This window comes from Simochromis diagramma, unplaced genomic scaffold, assembly GCF_900408965.1.
Source record: "Simochromis diagramma unplaced genomic scaffold, fSimDia1.1 OVJJ01000816.1, whole genome shotgun sequence".
Taxonomy (NCBI): Eukaryota; Metazoa; Chordata; class Actinopteri; order Cichliformes; family Cichlidae; genus Simochromis; species Simochromis diagramma.
In genome coordinates this window covers 3,635,560-3,654,957 of record NW_024386908.1, presented here as the reverse complement: position 1 = coordinate 3,654,957, position 19,398 = coordinate 3,635,560, and the positions used below count along the sequence as shown (strand labels likewise).

General features: G+C 40.2%; 1 protein-coding gene across 3 annotated transcripts in view; it reads right to left on the bottom strand.

Moving 5' to 3' along the window:
* Nucleotides 1-19,398, bottom strand: part of tbc1d22a (TBC1 domain family, member 22a) — a 159,100-nt gene that overhangs the window by 72,594 nt on the left and 67,108 nt on the right. The window lies entirely within an intron of this gene.

Sequence of the window (19,398 nt, the reverse complement as noted above, 5' to 3'; positions counted from 1 at the left end):
AAGAGGCCTATTAGAGCAGCCTAATGATTATCATCTTTGAACAGCGGTTCAACCTTTCCCGTGGCTTCTTTGAACATTTCGAAAATATTACAGAGTTTGTGCACAAAGGACAATTTGTGCTTTTCATGTTGCAGACAGCATGAATGTATTTAACATATTTTTTCCGGAAAAAATAGTTTTACTAGTCAAATTCATGCCAATAACTTGGTATTTGAAAGGAGTTAGACCTTTCAATCTTTTATCTTAGCTGTGCGTCTATCCTAAATGTACCATTTTTAAACAGTTCAGTATTTATTGATGGATTCAGGGTTTTCACATGACCTTTGATGTAAACTCCTACTGCAGTGAGTTCAAAGGGAGCTGTGAAAAGCAAGGTGAAGGAGGTCAGGCGAGCTGAAAGACAAACAGTCTGCACATAAGTAAAGCAGAATTATGTTTGGAGATATATTTTTAAACACACTGCAGGGCTGAACAAAAGAAACGATTCCTAAGCTGCGAGCACGCCGAGTCCCCAGTCATCTCCAGTGGGTGACTTCAACGATGGGTGTCATCAGATGTCATTAACGGCAGTAGTGTGTGACGGACTGCAGGGGCTCTGACGGGCTTCTGACAAGCCACTGACAGCCAGTGGAGAGGAGATGGGACGAGACTGATTAACAATGATCTACAGAGAGAAAAGAATGAGCGAGAGAGGGAGACAGAGAGAGGGAGAGAGAGAAAAAGAGCAAAGGAAAAGACAGAGTGTGTGTGTGTGTGTGTGTGTGTGGTCATATAACCAAAACACTGGTCTACGTATTTGTGTGAGTTCCTATTAAACACTCAAATACACATACACGCAGGTCCTGCCAGCTCTGCCTGGTATCCTTGGCAACCTCAGTGGAATGTTGTCAAGGTTGTAATGAGCATGCTCCGTCTGACAGACAGACAGACGGACAGGGAGCTGGCTTTGGGCCAGGGCTACAAAGCTGCTAACAACTACGCTGCATGCTCGTGTGTGTGTGTGTGTGCTGTCTCATTTGTCTTGTCTGCTTAAAGTCAGGTAAGGATGGACAGAATGTAGAGCGAGAGGCTATGCTTCCTTCATTTCAGTGAGGTCTTTCATCCCATTACATCAGGACATGTCAACGTGTCCAGTAGCACAGAAATCTAATTTTGTTCACACGGCTACCAGATCTTTAATACCAGATATGAAAGTCGTCAGAGTCTTTTTTTTTTTTTGATTAGATGACAGTACAGTTTATTTTACTCCAATACTTATAATGCAAAAAAAAAGAAAAAGAAAAGAAAGAAAAGAGAGAGGAGACGTACTACAGCCAGAGGGCAGACATAGCAGTCATTATTTGTGCAAACATACAGAGATATAATCTCATAAAATCCCATTTTTGGCAAGAGATCAAAAAAAAAAAAGAAAGACAGAAAGTAAATCAGCAATGAGAAGTGTAAACATATCGAGAGAGGAAGAGGTCGCCCACTGAGGAAATGTTACCACTCTGAGACATCTGATGAGATGAGAACTCAACATTTTTCCTCAGCTTAAATTGAGGCCACGGCAGAAGTCAACTACAATCAACTGGACCTAAACACAGAGTATGAGCAGCTGTTATAACAGAGCAAAAGTACGCAACTTTACATCGTCTACAGCGATGCAAGAAACAATAACTTTAACACAAACTCTGTAAAGAGGGAACACTGCACAGACAGATGTTACTTACGGCTGGGTAATATGGCTAAGTGCCGCTAATCCTAAAGTAAGTAATTTAAACAAATACATCAGAAACTTCACCTTTCTTGTGATATTTGGTTTTAAATTCCACAGAAAGAAAATCAGCGAACCTAAATGAACCAAACCCGATGACGGGGAGCCACAGAGGTGAGGATAATATATGCTGGTAGATCATCAGGGACCACGGTTTGTAGACTAGTTTAATTTTATCAACGGAAATTATTCATGCATTGGCACTGCTTTTCAGCAACAACAGATGGAACACCAACCATTAAAAAAAGTTTGCCAGTCATTTAGCAATCGCTGGTTTGTTTGGTTTTTTTTGTCAAAGACACAAATCTGTAACCAGATGACACACAACACGACACAACTACAACTGCTGCTTTGAACTGCAATTTCCAGGTTAATTATTCAAGACGCTGAATTCTGAAGAAGACAGACTCTTAAATTAGGTAGCAAAGCAACCGAGACAAAGGCAAACAGACGAGACAAACACCCAGCGATAAGACTAAGGTGATATATCCCCTCATATTTCCAACATCAAACCTTATGTGTCACATTTGTTATGACTCTCAGAATTCTAAGTGCAGGCCTGTTATGTAAAAATTACACAACTGGGGAAAGCATTATGCTGGTTTTGTGCAGCTGGGACAGCACGGGGAGTGATCTCAGAACAGCAAAAATGTGCGATTTTTGTGTAAAAATGGCTGACGATGTCACAGCACAGGCATCTCCTTGGGCTGCAGCAGTTCTGAGCAGCGACGATATTAAACCTGTAGCTGAAAAGATTAATTTTGTACAGGCTCACCGGTACTTGCATGGTGTCACTGCTGATTATAACAAGCTGATGAAAGCGCCACTGCTTTAGTATTCTGAGAGTCCCTGAGTATCCCAAAGCCTCAAATCAGTCTTTGTCGTGGCTAAGGTCTATTTGTTCTGTCACAGACCCAAAAGTAGACCTCGACTCTATGAGGGGCAGCTTCAGGTAGTGTGGCGGTTGTACTGGAACTGGGCATAGTTCATCAGAATAGCAAGAACACAGAAAAGTGCAGGCAAAGAGGAAAGAGGAGCAGTGCAGCGGGAGTACACTGAGGACTCAGTGTGGCTCTATCACAGGGCTACACTGCCCCACATGGATGAATGCTTAACAGCAGCCAAACCTCAGGTCATTTAATCAGTTTTATTGTCAGGTAGTCCAGACAGCTCTTTTTGTTCAGTGTTGAAAAGATAAAACAATCAAAGCTGTGAGCTAAATGTCAGATTATTTAAAAATCTGTAGCTGCCTCACTTGATCTGCCTTCACAGTAGCAGCAGTGTGCTTTGCTAACACTGGAAATACAACGCAGATGGGGGGGGAAAAAATGAAGAGGGGGCCCGTTAGGCCACCTTTAACAGCTAACAGACTGTAACAGTTGACCTGTCATCAAAAGACGGTTTTGCTAATCACTTTCATAGGATCCATGCCTCAGTGGAAATTCCTTTAAGAAACTCTCTTGGTGATTACCCGGGGAGCTTTTCCTTCACACCAAGGACCAACTGACAATACATGTCTGGGACATGATCCGTGTCTCTGAAGAAATGTTTCACAAATAAGAGCCAGGGGAATTTCTGGAAGTTCAGGCATCAGTGACTGAGGGTTTTGGCTGCTTTAGTCCTGTGTGAGTCCTGCCTGCACAATAATCTTTTGCCAAATAGTATTCTCAAGTTCTTCAGAGGCAGAGTGTCAGCTGGTAAAAGAGCAGGTCTGACATTCACCTTGGTAGGAGATTAGAACTAGTTTGATGCAGCCAACTCAATGAAACACAGTGGCAGTGTACACAGAGAAAACTGGCATTTTGTGATCAGACTGGCAGAGCAGCACAGCGCACACAGACTGCAGACTTGGCGGCCCGGCCAAGGAGCCGGCACACAAAACTGCACACGCACAAAACAAACTTACACGATAAAAGATAATAAAAGTGATTACAGAGCAGTAATTGCTCTACAACTGGAGACCATTTTGTGAGGGGATAACACAAGCCACAACGGGGAGTTATTAATCCATAAAGCTGAATTACTACCGTGATGTACAAAATAACCACCTGATGGTTTTATAATATTAAGAAATTTAAGTGAAACTGTATCCTAACGAGACTCAGTTATTGCAAAAAAGTGTTTTGTGAGGTCAGAGTAACTTCAGTCTCAAAACACACTGACTAATGTCGATGTCAGTAATAACAGCAGAGCTTCTGGGGGAAGGCCTGGGGTGTAGCCAGTAGATAATTGGGCCAGGATTTCCTCTGGTTATCTGACCTGCAGGTAAGCAACTACTTGTGCACCTGTCAGAAGGACCTGTAAAATCAGACTACAAATGGAAACCAGACAGCTTCAGGTGCTAAAAAGTAATCTCTACCTACAGATTCTGAATATTCATATGGTAGAAGGTCTACCATTGCTAGCTGCGACCCAATAAAATGCTGTTTAAGCCTTCTTTGGGAAAGTCTTCCACAGCAGGAACTTGGTTTGTCAATCAGCTGAGAAGGCAAAAGGCTGGAAGTGTTGGGGCTAAGTAGCAAGCAACAACCAAACCTTTGTAGACTCTAGTAGACAAAAGAGAAACTAATCAAAAATCCTAAATGAGCCCCCCGATAGGCTGAAATATGATCATTATTAATCCAGTGTGGGCCACTCAGGCAAAGCCTGGCTTCAACAGCACATTTTGTACCAATTCCCCTCGAGGCTTTTATGAAATGTCACATTAGCGACGCTAACAGCTGACTATCAAAACCCGATCACTCAGTCCCAGTGAACAGCTGTGTCAAATTTCAAGGAATTCCTTAAAAAGGTGTTATGTACACAAACACTGTCTTTTATGTGTTGACCGTTTGGGATGCACAGTCAACACATAAAAACATAATGTGTCGGGCCCTGGCTGTCAGCGAGGCAGAGACATAATGTTTGAAAGGAAAGTGATACTCGGGCATAAAGACACAGTTATGGCCGGACATGTTTCATTTAGTATTCTAAACTGAATGACACCCATCAACCCAAAGTTGGGGTGATGCCCACGCACATAAATCCTCTCACACAGCCTCCTAACCTCTCGTGCATCAGTTTCTTTTTTCTCCCTCGTTCTCTGAACCTCTCGTAGCACAGACGTTTGACACCTCTTCTGTTGCTTCCCTTCCTCTCCGAGCTGTCGCCCCGACTCGCTCTTTCACCCCCTCCCGACTCTCCACCACTACTGGCCCAACAGCCAGTTTCCTGCCAGGCCCCAGGGCTCATTTCCTGTTTGTCCTGGCGCAGGGGGCAACTTGTCCAGAGAGACCAACTGCTTGGTTGCTGCCAGCTGTGAGCACTTGGCACAGCTTGGCATGCTGAGCTGGGTTACACCTCCAGAGACTGAGTGCAGGCACCTACATACACAAACGCGTGCACGCGCGCAAGCACACACACGACGTGCTCGCTCGCGCCGGTGCTGCCATCTGCCCTCTACAACTACGGGCCACAAGGTAACGTGATGTAAGATGATAAACGAGCCAGTTTAGCCTGATGTAATCACAAAGACAGTGTGTGTGCCGAGTGAGAGAGCGGGTACGTGTCCATGTAGACAGCAATTGGCAATAAAAAACAGTCCCGTTTGACAACCTTCTGCTGGTTCAGATTAATTACAAGCAAACCTGAGTTTTGTTTGGCCAAAGAGAGATAAAACCCAATTGGCTTTAATGAGATTTCAACACCCAAAGCTTACAATATCACATAAAGTGCTGCAGTCATTATTTATCATTTACAGCACTGGTTTGAGGTTCAATCTAATGAACCTAATGGTTCACAATTTGGATGCTGAATCCAAACATGTCACAATCCACTTTTCACCCTCAGAATGACACCACAGTGACACCGACGAAAGGCTTCGAACTAAAAAAAGCCACACCTTAGCTGCAAGTTACACTGATGATTGTTCAAAGTCCCTGCCTGTCACTGACACCTCCCCCCAACTGTCACTTTGGCTCTAGCAACAACAAAAAAAACCCCCCCAAAAAAAACAAAAACCCTGTGACTTCTTCTCTGTGGCACAATTAGTCTGATAACAATGTTGTTAACGAGAAGAGAACATTTTACAGAGGTGCGATTCATACTGCTAGATAATTAAGAAGAGTGTCACCCCGGAAAACCTGATAGTCTCACCTTAGTGTGAGCAAACACACATACAGACACGCATACGCACAAAATCACCGGAGATAATAAAATTATGGCAGTGTGTGATGAGAAGATATGAAAACAGACAGCTGGAGGTGAAGGCAGAGTGAACAGGTCGAAGTGATATGAGCTGAGGTAAACAGAGGAGTGATTAATTGAATAAATTAAATAATTTATTATAGATAAATTAACAAACTATGATTTTCGGGAGGGTTAGGAGGCATAGAAATTTATCTGAAGTCAATAAGAAGTCATCCACTGGCTTAATTTTTTGGGTTCTTAGAAGTTACAATATTTTTTCTTCAAAGTACACTACTAAGCTTAGTGAAAGCGCTGAACTTCAGCCTCACCAATGATAAGATGAATCTACACAATCACTTAACAATGTTCTCATCTTCCCACTATCTGCACTGTAAGCCCTGTGTCCATATATCAACCAGCAGCCCCCAAAGCTCTTGGCAAGATAATCTAAGTCCTTGACATCAAATGGAATACAGCTATTAATACCATATCTGCCTATGTGTGCACACATAATGATCCACTTTGCCGGGGGTAAGATGGTGTCTTGTATGAGAAAGCTTAAAGTGTTTAACGTTGAGCAAGCGTCACATTAACTGTTTCTACTGCTGTCTCTGTACACGCTACAAACCTACAAGCCCTGCCCAATACCAGCGCTCCGCCATCCCCGTGGCGCATTTCTATAGCACAGATGTGTGTGTGAATCAACAGGCGCGCAGCTGGCGACATATTCCACAGTCGTGTAACCATGGTAATGCCAGAGAGATGCAACATTGGCTGGGGTGAGGTTTGTGCTTTCCGCCACAGTGTTCTAATTCCACAATAATAGCATATGGTTGGTGGTGGTGGTGTAGGTGGAGGGGTGGTGGTAGTAACGGGGACGGGCGATCAATAGCACAAATCATAGCTGAGGCGACACAATGGTTCCTGGTAGGGCTTACAATTCGCACACTCTGCAAGCGTTGTTACGTGGCAGGCAATTTTATTAAGAAAGCAAAGAAAGGTTTGCCAAACAATACACATCAATTTGTCTCTTAAATCACCCAGATTTGCATTGTTTCAGTGAGTTCTACCAAAATTACTGGTTGGATAATCACTATTGTTGCTGCTTAGAGGTGTAAACAACAAATTTGCACATGAAAAGTCCAATTCAGCTTGTAAAGTCAGCTTCTATTAAAGGGAAAAATATCCTGATCATTTCCCAAGGGTGAAGTTTTTTGGAAATTTTTTTTTTTTTTTTAATTCAGGAAGGCTTTTTTGTGTTGTGTGGGTTTTTTAAAGGGGTAGTTCTTTTATGAGGAAGACACAGCCTAATTAAAGGCAATTTTAAGATGCACAAGACAAATTTTCACCATTTTTGTTTTTTTTAATTTCTTACGTGACTCGATGAACTGCAATATTAGAATCTCTTGTACGTCATGCAGTATAGTTTTTTTCAAAAAGGACTTAAAAAGTTGTCCTACTTTTCTCTTTGTTTGTTTATTCATTCATTTATTTATTTATATATATGTGCACAAAACCCATTAATAACATAAAAGGAAATGTCTCGTACCAGATTTAGCTATGAGGTCATTTCCATCTGCAGTTTCTGGGCAGAAAAAAAAAGGTAAAATACTGTTAAAATTGATCAGCAAAAGCACAAGATAACAGACTACAATTTCAAATTGCAAACTTCTAGGATTTACAGTTGTTGCTGTTTCAGACTATGATAAGTAAAACATAAACTGGTTAATCATATTTATGTCCCACCAATCAGAAAAATGAAATGCTGCCTTTCCCTGAGCCACACTGAGCAGTAATTAGAGATGAGAATAATGCAACTAAAGCATTGTTATATTTATACTTTATATTTATTATAAATTGCATGTACATTTTGGATTTGAACACATTTCAAAACATGCAACAAGGGTATAATTACCACTGTGTTGCATCACCTGGCCTCTAACAACAGTCTGTAAGATTTTGGCAACTGAGGAGTGCTTCTGAAAGCAAAAGGTTTTTTCATTCTTGTTTGATAAAGGAATTTCAAACGCTCAACAGTTTGGGGCCAAATGTTATGTGCCAAATGTTTTTAATGGGTGCCGGTTTAGCACACAGACACTTTTCTTCTGAGGCATCCTGTTGCAGTAAGTGCAGAGCGTGGCTTGGCGCTGTCTTGCTTCATCTGGGTGGCAGCATATGTTGCTCCAAAAGGAGAATATATCATTCAGCTTTAATGGTACCTTCACAGATGTAGAATTCACCAATACAATGTGCACTAATGCACTCTCACACCATCAGGGATGCTGGCTATGAACCTCGCACTAATAACAACCCTAATGGTCCCTTTACTCTTTAGCCCATAGACCATTTTAAGCATTTCTATTTTTTTCTTTGCATAACAGATTTTTAATCACACTGATTTTATTACAATTTTGCTATTTGCTATTTACCCAGGCAAAACTATATGAATGCCTTTATACCCTTGTGTTTTTTATGTTTTCAACGATGTCACACCATTTTTATTTGACCAGCTATTAACATTTTTTTTTTTTATTATCATTATTTTTACATAATGTACTTTTATAACCAGTGCCCTGTATCTATAAGCAGGGTACGTGTAATAAGTCATACTTTCATGTAAAAAAAAAAAAAAAAAAAAAAAAAAAAAGAGTCTTTAATGTAACCAACAGGTGCAGAGAAAAAAAAAAGAATCTCTACTTCTGCTTAATTTGGGCTGCCTGCTTTTACAAACACATGAACATTACTTGATTGGATAAAATGTCCAATCCACTCAAGGCATAGTAAATGTGCCTGCCTAATGTGTGATTTGGGAAAGTTTCATGACATGTAATTGAAGGATCAGTCCATTAAGTCATTAGTGTGTGTAATCTGTGGCCTTTGTTTAGGGGGAAAAAACAGAAGAGAAACAGACTTTCTGAGGGGCAGCAGACACAATTAAACACGCAGCAGCAGACACAAAGCCAAAACACCCAAAATATGTAAATGCCCTGCGCTGCATAGACAAACATCTGTGCTGATACACACAAGCCTCTGCACACTACCACACTGGATTTTAAAACAAAATCTGTCTCGTATAATATTCACTTGTATTCACATGTCTTCAGACCTCACATTGAGATTTGCAGTGAAGATATCAAAAGCACACTAGGATTCAACTCCAGATCTTGTGATTGGACAGTGAACTGTCCAATCACTTTTGCACCTCTGAAAATAGAGGACTATGCTGTAGCTAAAAGTTTGCACAGTGATCACATCTTGATTTTTTGATTTTAAATCCTCTGTATTGATGAGTAAAGAAAAAAATATCCCCAATAAGCGGTGCCGTTTCCAAACACTTACGTCCCAATCCTTTATGTGTGCAAGGGTTAGTGTGTTCATGTTAAAATGCAACTGTGTGTGCATGTTTGCCTGTATGCGTCTCCACACATGGTCATGATGCAATCGAAAACACCACGCACCACCAGCAGCAGCATGGTAAGATGACTGTTTCAATTGCCTCCAATTGCATCAGGTCAAGCAGAATGCGTCTTTGCTGGTGACAGAATGATAAAACAGATTTTCTTTTCTTTGTCCCCCTATCACACAGCTGACACGAGAAATAGAGACTCGGCAAGATCTAAAGATTCTCAGCTAGGAGAACTTCAATTTATGGCTTTTTATAGTCAAGTAATTAAGTTAATCTAAAAATATTCAATAACCCCTGCGATTATTCACAGAAGATAAATCATTTTTTGACAGAACTATTTCTCTGGATCATTTAGGAGCTCTATTGCTTTTTATCTGGAGCGATGAGAGAATCTCTGATTATAAAGGGAAGTAAGATGAGGCCGGATGCAGATGAAAGCGCAGCTATTGATTTTCAGCTTTATATATCCTACTGTTGAACGACGACGATGGCCTGTCTGATTGCGCTGATCATTTCCAAACAGCAGGTCAAGACGTGTCACTCTCACAACATTTAGAAACATCAAATGTGGCTATTATAGCGCTTGATGAGTAACTCCCGGATACTCTTCGTTCATTTCATCCATATTATATTTATATTTCTCGTCTCTACCTGCTGACTTTTTTGTGGAACAGACACAATTATCCCATTTTTTCCTGTTGTAACAATATCCCTTTAGGAAATAACTCTATAATCTATAAAAAACCCATCCTCTGGTAATGAATTCAGTTTTAGTCGTGCACGTACTGGTCACAAGACAAAACAAAGGAAAAAAAAGATCCAGGTCGTCCTTCAAACACAAATACTGAAAACCCCCCAAAAACAAAACAACAAACAAACTGTAAGAGAAATTACTCATCATGCTAATGATATACTTACACAAAAGATTGGTTTATTTATACACCACCTCAATAAGCAAGAACCAAAGTTAAATTATCTGAAGACATCTGTAAAGCTATGCCGTTTACATTGGCTTTGGCTATGCCTTGTGCTGGTCGCACGTATATTCAAACATATCTAAACAGGTGTCAGAAGTTTATACCTGACATCCTGTAGTTTGGTTTTGACAGATTTAAAATCTTATAGAGATTTATGTGAATGGAAAACTGAACTATATCGAAACATTTTAGGCATTCCAGATTCAAGTTCCTGGACATGTGAATACTCACTTTTTAAATATCGATTCTTTTTAGCTTTCTAGGTCTTGACAGGGGGCTTTAGTCTGTAGTTAGTCTGCAAACACTTGCCCACTACTCTCCAGGCAGTAGTGAAACTGTGAAAAGTGTCACACCAAATGGAAACGGAGACAGTTTGTCCTTAAAGTTATGTTGTTTTTGCTTTGAAGGAGAACATTTCCTGTTTGCTTCGCTCTTTTCAAAGTTTTACTCCGGCTTGGAGAGTGGTTGGAAAGTATTCCCAGACTATTCAGCAACTTCCAAGCAGGCAACTGGCAACTGCAATCACAAAGAGGTTTTTAGAGGTTTTTGCAGCTAACTTTCAGCAACTACTCACCAACAAGCTGGGGAATACAAATCTTCCCCTAGTGAGCGCACATTGCCAAGTTTTCTGACTGGTCTCTAGGTCTGATACCGGGCAAGAGAAAAGGTACACTCTGGACAGGTTGATGGTGACAATCCTACTAGTCCTCCTTAAAAACAACAACAACAACAACAACTCAAAAACCTTGACCCTTTCTTTAGCTGACACATTGACACACACAAATAACCACCTGGGCACTTCAATTTATGGCTTATATGAAAGTTCCATATGACCACTTTAAGGGTATAGAAGTAGAAAATAAATGCAAAGTGGCTGCTATTGCCACAATCAACCGTGGTCTTGTCTAGCAGACAAGACCACGGTTGATTGAGAATGAAAGAGAGACATTTAATCAGACAGAGAAAGAGATAGAGCACCAAAAACAAATGGTTGATTCTATTTCTGCCAGTCCAAATGCTATTACCCAACCCTAGAAACATGGTGATTGTGCCCTAAACCAAATAGAGCAGTGAATACCAGGGCAATGCTCAGGCCAACAAAGCCACAAAGAGAGACAGCTTCAAGGAAAACTGAAGAGAAAGTCTTAAACCACCTGAAGGAAAACAATGCTTATACCAAGTCAATAATCTCACCCAATGATTAAAGCAGAAGAAATTAGAGAAAGCAAAAGTAGATAAGGAACACAGCAGAAAAGACAGTGTTCCTCCTGGATGTCAGCAGCTGTACCCAGGCAATCACTAAGCAGCTCATTAGAGCTAATAACAGACGTTAATCAGAGGGAGACTTAGAACAGAAGACTCCGCCAACAGTGGCTAAACCACGGGGAGAAAGACGCCGATATTAGTTAACCGCCTACTGGCCAAGACCTACTCCACAGATTGCTCAATCTATAGACAGACAAACAGGCAGATGGATGGATACAAAGACCGAGAGGAGGGAAGAGAAGGGGTAGGATGGAGAAGAGGAGATATCACTATGCTCAGTTGCCAAGACATCGTACACAATTACAGTCTTCCTGTTGTTTATAGTTATAAAAAGGTACGAATCCAACGTAGCTTTGCTTAGCTGAGTGGGAAAAACAGAAATAGGAACAATTTCTGATGGTTAAAGACAGGAGTAGAACCATCCACAACTTAAGTTATATGAACAGCTCTGCACAATAGTGAAAAAGCTGGCGAACTAATGGGACAATATGGCATGTAGCTGTAGTGTTTCAGGATTTTATGATAAATGAATGAATGAAGACCACAATAAGCTCTGGTTATAGATTTAAATCCAATTCCATTAAGGAAGAAAATCAATAAGTATACAGATAAGTATCAATAGCAAAAAGCTGTGCTGGTGTCAATACCATTATTGAATAACACCAGGCCCTAATTAACAGTGTGTTAACCAAACAACAAATCATGTTCCAGCTTCAAATAAGTAAATGTGAGCCTCCCATTGCTTTAAGGGACTAAAGATGTCAAACATGAACTGCCAGCTTCCCGCGTTCGACGCTGATGCACCGTTGTTGCATTTCTCTCAGGGATGTAAAAGCACAAAAATGTACTGATGCATCTCAAAAAAACATATTTAGAGAGAGTAAAAAGTGAAACTTTTTTCCAACAAGACGAGCTTTCATACATTCATCAATAATAAACTGAAATACTTCAAGCTTTCTTTTTCCCATTTTGCCAAATACAAGTTTATGATCATCAAAAATCAATGTTGAATTAAAAAAATCCCAAATTATTAAAATATTTAATGCATAGTTTGAGTAAATTACTATTCAGACAATATAAATACTGTGTATTGCCCGGGGTAATAAAGTAGATGTAACCACATACCCAGAGAAGACTGCTGACTTGACAGTTGTCTAGATGACGCCCTCCAGGAGGAGGGTAAGTCACAGAAGGTCACTGCTGAAAAGGCTGGCTGCTCACAGAGTGCTGTATGAAACCATATTAATGGAAAGTTGACTGGGGGGAAAATTGTGCAAGTAAAAAGGTGTAAAACACACAGGAATGGCCGAAGCCTTAGGAATCTTGTCAGGCAACTTTGATCAAGGCTTTCACAGAACTTCACAAGAAGTAGACTGAGGCTGGTGTCAGTCAAGAGCCACCATGCATCAGGAAAAGGGCTACAACTGTTACAGTCAAAAAGATCAAGTTAATTGTGACGCAGACACTGTCAAGGGCACCTTACTTAGGCTGTGGAGAAAAAAATTGGACTGCTGATCAGTTCTATGTCCTCTTTTCAGATAAAACAAAAGTTTGTTCTTCTTTTGCAAATCAAGGTCCTAGAGTCTGAAGAGTGGAGAGGCACAGCATGTCTTTTGTCCTTTCGTCCTCCCCTCACTCCCAACCGGTTGCGGTAGATGACTGCCCCTCTCTGAGCCTGGTTCTGGAGGTTTTTTCCTGTTAAAATTGAGTTTTTCCTTCCCACTGTCACCAAAACGCTTGCTCATAAGGGCCTCATTTAATTGATGGGGCTTTCTCCATTTTCTCTCTATTATAGCAGGGTCTTTAACTTAAAATATAAAGCGCCCTGAGGAAACTTTTGTTTGGTGCTACATAAATAAAATCGAATTGAAATTGAATTGAATAGAATGAAAGTCTCAAGTCTCTGCAGTCTGTGATGACTCAGGTGCCATGTCATTTGCTAGTTTGGGTGGTCAGCTGCAGAAAAGCTTTTTAGAGATTCTGAGTTCCTTTTCCACCAGGACACTGTGAGCAGCCAAAACTGCCACCAAATGGTTTGATAACGATGTCACGGTTTTGGCCGAATGGGTAGCTACGTTCATCCAATCTTAATCCCACTGAGTATTTGTAAGGTACTGTAACAAAGAAGATGAGAAACACTTGACCAAAAAAGATGAGCTGAAGAGCCACTAACAAAGCAACCTCCACAATGCTAATGATCACATCTGTGACACTAAAGTAGCCTCAAAAACAGTAACGCGTGTATAAATAAACACACACTTCAGAAGAAAAATATTCCCGTGCTGTAAATCCTTTGTTGATTCATATTAGATACTGGATTTCCGTGATTTATAAGCCACAATTATCAAAATGAAAATTAAAAAAAAGACTTGAATATTTCTCTTCACATGTAATGAATGCAGAATATAAAATAGTTTATCCTTTGGAATATGATTAAGACTTTTGAATAACAAAAACTTTTTAAGATGCACCTGTAAATGTGTATTTCGGACGTTTACTTTCTAATTAAATAGGAAAAAGAAAAACAAGCAAAAAGGTGAACTTGTATTTAACTAGATTCTTAACAGGAATACAAACTATTTGGTGACAGTATATTCATATTGCATCCAAAGAAGCAGCGATCAGCATTTGGCCCTCTAATGAAAACTAATAATTATCTAATTTGTGCAAATTCGTACTCTGACAAAACGAACTGCTGCAGCACTAAATACAAATGACTCATGGCCACACAAGCGAGTGACAAAACTGGTGACAACTGAACAAATCCTCTAAACTGGCACTTTACTTCTATGACTGCACATGTTGAGCCATTAATTATATCAACACTGTGCAGCACAGCATGGCCGGGTACACTGTGTCACGGCTAAAGCTACATCCACAAATAACAGATCAGAGAAGAGATACGAGGGAAGATGTGAAGAAGCAGAAGGACAAACACATGAATGAGATGCGAGATCAGGCTGAAAAGGCCAGAAAGGAACAGCTTAGCAAAAGCAACAGTAAATACTACCAGAACATAACTCCCAGCCTTGTAATTCAAAGACAACATAACATCTCAATATCACTCTGGAAAGAAGATATGCTCATTTTCAGACATAATTACTTGCTTGATTCAGTTTAAGTTTCCTTCCAGTCAGACAAGCTCTTATATGTGCGGTGCTGTGTGGGTTTGTAATTAAGCCAGCTCACCTTGTCAGTCTGTGCTCTGTGTTTGTGTGAGGCCTTACATGCCTGCAGGCGTTTTATCACAGCTGACTGACAGTATGTTTCCATCTTCCCAGCTTTGTCCCTGAGTGCTCCACCTAGGCAGTCTATCTGCGTGTACACACACACACACCCTCCACAGTGGTAGGGCTCAGGCTGTATAGGGTTTCCAGCCACATATGGACAGCAGAGCTCAGTATATAATATACTTTTAATAATAACCCACTTGTTCATTAGAAGCATTCAGCTTGCGGATAATTTGCTGTGCTACCCCAACCTTGAGCCAAGAGCTAAGCTGCTGAATGCGGAACACTACTTTTCTTCGCCTTGCGAAAGCTGCAGTTTGCTGGCACTATGGCAAACCACAGAAAACACAATGCGAAATAAGGCATGTTGCAGGTTAATCTCTCGCTTTTCTCCCTTTTTATCCTTTGTGTTTATGGGAACTAGGGCTGCCACGATTAGTCGACTAGTCACGATTACGTCGACTATTAAAATCGTCAACGACTGATTTAATAGTCGACGCGTCGTTTGAAGCTTTGTAAGATCACAAAAGACGCAGGAATAAGTAGCAGGATTTAAGAGTGTAATAACGGACTGAAACAGAAGATGGCAGCACTGCATGTACAAGGATGCCAGCTGCCGTTAAACCCCGAAGAAGAAGAAGTAGCTCTGTCCCAGAATTCATAGCGCAGCCCAGCTCAGTTTCCAACAATGGCGGCAGCTAGTTAGTTTTAATATTACTCTTATTACTCTTTCTGGGTCACAAAATAAACGATTAACATATTTTCAGGCGAGAATGTAGCTGTGGAAACCTCAAACATCTGCTCAGTTTATCAAGACACCACATATTTTCAAAAGCGCTCCGACGTTTTCAGAGACGTCTGTTACCCACTAGCTCGATAGCTAGCCGGGGGCTAGGCTCACTAGAGCGCGTGAGAACACCGGACTCCCGGCAAATCGTTTTCAAACCCACCGCCGTCTTTCGCTACTCAGGTTAAACATGTAATATAAGTCACTTAGATAACTTAAAAATGATTTTGTTGTTTTTTTTTTTTTGTTTTTTTAGTATTTTATTTGTTCCTGAGTAAATCGGTTTGGCTGAGATTAAAGTTATAGTTTTTACACAGCCGAATAAACGTCAAGCAGACAGCTGATTATCAGAAATGTGAGATGCTCGAGAATATACTCCGGTGTCCCGTTATATTTTAGATAGCAAGGAGTTTATTAAACTTCACCGAAACAATCTGCAAATGTCATTAAAATTTAATAAACTATCATCTTGTCTTTATTTTTAGTTAGCACCTTAAACACTTAAAGCTGTAAGCTAATGATAGTTATATAAGAGCAGATGCGTGCTGGTGCAATAAGCTGTACATTTTACGTCCAGTGGATGAATGATCTGATTAGTCGACTAATCGCAAAAATAATCTGTGACTAGTCGACTATCAAAATAATAGTTTGTGGCAGCCCTAATGGGAACTTTATTCACATCATAAAGCAATGCCAAATGTCAAAGAAAATATGGCTGACATAAAACGATCAGACTAAATATTCAGTATATAATTCAGTAATGTCCCACCAGCAGACACCAGCTGCTCTGCATAAAAAGTCATAAACAGTATATTGTGGAGTAAAGCACACATTTCTCTCCATTTGCTTGATGCTTTGAGCTTGAAGTAGCTTCTCAGAATAAAGTGTGTATCTAGGGATCTGAGTAATCTTTATTTCTTCAAAAAAGCTGTTAAAAACACTCGTACACACCTCAGCAGGTCCTTTAGTATACAAGCATATTCCCCCTCCTCCTGTCCATTTACTTCTCATTGGTCCTCTCTAAGTGATCATCATCATCTGTGCTGTGTAAATGTCTGCGCATTCTCTCTCTAACCCTTTATCTTAAGTAATTCACATTGCCATTTGGAGAAGAGCTCCAGCTTCTGTTGCAATAAAATGTATTCAAATATTAAAATATGCTCAACTTGGAACATTTTCGGTCTGTCTTCACCATTCATTTCCTCAAGGGCCAACGCTCTCTAAAGTGCACCATCCTACTTCTACAAGGACAACAATGTACAAAATGGTGAAAGGGCATCTTTAATGTCAGAACTGAAACAACTTTCTTCTGCAAAACAAAACTAGAAAAAAAAACTGTAAAAGTTCTGCTTCTTTTTTTAAAATTGCATTGTAGGAGGTGATAGCTCCGAGAGCAAATTAACCAAGCACAGTGTCAATTTGTCATTTGGGGAAAAAAAAACTTCGATTAACTGTACTGGGCGAAGGCTGATAAAATCTGCTTCCAGTAGCTGTCACTTCAGCAGGCAAAACTGTGGCAGTCAGCAGCTCAAAATAGGAAACCTTCTCTAACTAGTTACGTTTACACTTTCACTGAACAAACAGTGACCTTGTAGGCTGTCGTTCTGATGAAAGAAAGACATCTATTAAATTAATATTTATATCACATCTGATGTTGGAGATCACAAACACGGACTAGATCTCCCTTAGTACACTGTATATAAACATGTTGTTGTTGTTTTCTACGTGTGCTAAGTGGCTAATTGCCAATAAAACACAAGGATTTCCCTAAAAAAAAAATGAGATCCAAACTTCTTTATTTGCCAGATAATTCCATTAAAAATGCTCCAACACCACAAACACAGTCAAGATCTCCAGTGCAGGTACTTAAATTTCCTCATCCTTTGTAAATCCAAGTAGCTGCACCCATTACAACTGAAAAAGGTAAAAAATTCTCTAGGCTCTAAACCTTTCTTATTCTAAAACAGGAAGCATTTTGAGTTTATGGCAGTTGACTTCTTTTGAAGCGACCCTCAAGTGGTTCCTCCAAGAATTCAGCTTTAAGCTTTTACGTGTTGGACCAGTCTTCTGCTTGGACACTGCACAGTTATACCATGTCATTTTCAACATGAATTGAAACTAGTCATTAAGACCCATTAATGAAGTGTTTAGAAATTATCTACTAATGAGTTTAGTAAGAGTCAATGAAAAACAAGCATAAGGCTCATATTTCATAGACTTCTATATAATCAACCCTATTTCTGGAACTAAAGGATGTGCCCAGTGGTGGCCATTAAAAAGAATGTAAACTTAAGGGTTTTAGTTTTAAAACCAAAAGGTGCATCCATTTTTTTCATATACAGTATATGTATATAAAATTCCATATTCCATAAATTCCATATAAATTTGTAAATTGTTCAGTGAAAGCTGCTGTATACAAGCATACAATGAATACTCAGTACAGAGCTAATAGCTGAATTCTTCGTGAATTCCTTGCAAGTGTAAAGCACTTCCTTGCCATTTTGTGCCTGCTATGACAAGTACAGCTTCAAAGCAGAGAATGGTGATGGGGTACACCAGGCCATTCATCTCTGTTGATACAAGGAAGGACTGCCCGGCTCGGCTGCTTCCTGACAGCATGGGGGCACTTTCTCAGTCGGTGATTTTTCCCTTTATGAAAATCTTGTTTTCTTGTTCTGTTGTTCATCCCTCTCTGTCATTCTCCATGTCCTCACTCTTTCTTACTCTTAAGCCTGCCAAGACACTCAGGCTGCTGTTATTTTCTACCACTTTGCCTCTATTCTAGTTCTGCTTCCTTTTCACTCACAGTTGTCAAAACCTCACCTCCCAGAATTTTAAAACACTCTACCGTTTTCCGTCTCCACGTTGCTTTCTTGTTCTCATATTTCTTCAGAGAAAATCCATACTTAGATATTGGCAGGCAGAATACATTATGGATCCACTGGTCAATCATAGCCTCTGCTCATTAGAAGAGGACCGGTCGAGCTCCTTGCTCCTGTCATGGCCCATCCTGGCCTTAATTAGATAGCTTTTATAGTCGGCAAATGGGAGAGGTGCTACTCCAGAGCAAATGGAAAAGCCAAAAGCAAAGTAATGCTTGGAGAAGGAGACACTATAGACATTCCAGATCAATTTCTTTGATTGAAAAGGGGGATCTCCTAACAGTCCAATACAAAACAACTTAAGTGTGTTTTTTTCCCCTCCCACTGCATCAATAATGTAACAATTGGAACTTTTCAATTTGGATTAACAGGCAGGTGTTAATGAAAGTCGGTGACACGAAGAAAGGGAGGAGTGCTGCGAAGTTGGAATGGTTAAGAAGTGGAGCCATCACTCCGCATTGCATCATCAAAAGGTAAATAGAGTGTATGGCAGATGAACAAGCACTGCAGTGCCAGACCAAGGCAGATGTGTGACTGGAGACACAAAAACAAAACAAACAAAAAAAATCCAGAAATATACAAACGAGAATGAGCTAAAATGAAAAACAAAGAGAAAGTAGAACAAAAGGAAGATAAACTAACTAAACGAACATATGTGGGGGCATTGTGTGAGTGGTACAGGGTGTAATGTTGGTCTTTTTTTTTGCTCACCTCATCCTATCACTGTGGGTTTTTGCCCAGTAGCCTACTTACACTGTGGCAGCAATCAAAGAAGACATTCCAGACAAAGACAGAAAAAGACAATGGCAATAAAATGATGTGAAAACAAGAAAGAGAACACCTCTAAAAGACTTGTTTAGAGGACAGATTATGCAGCTCGAAACAGGTCAAAGTCTTAATTACGCCCCCATCGGTGAACTGACTCAC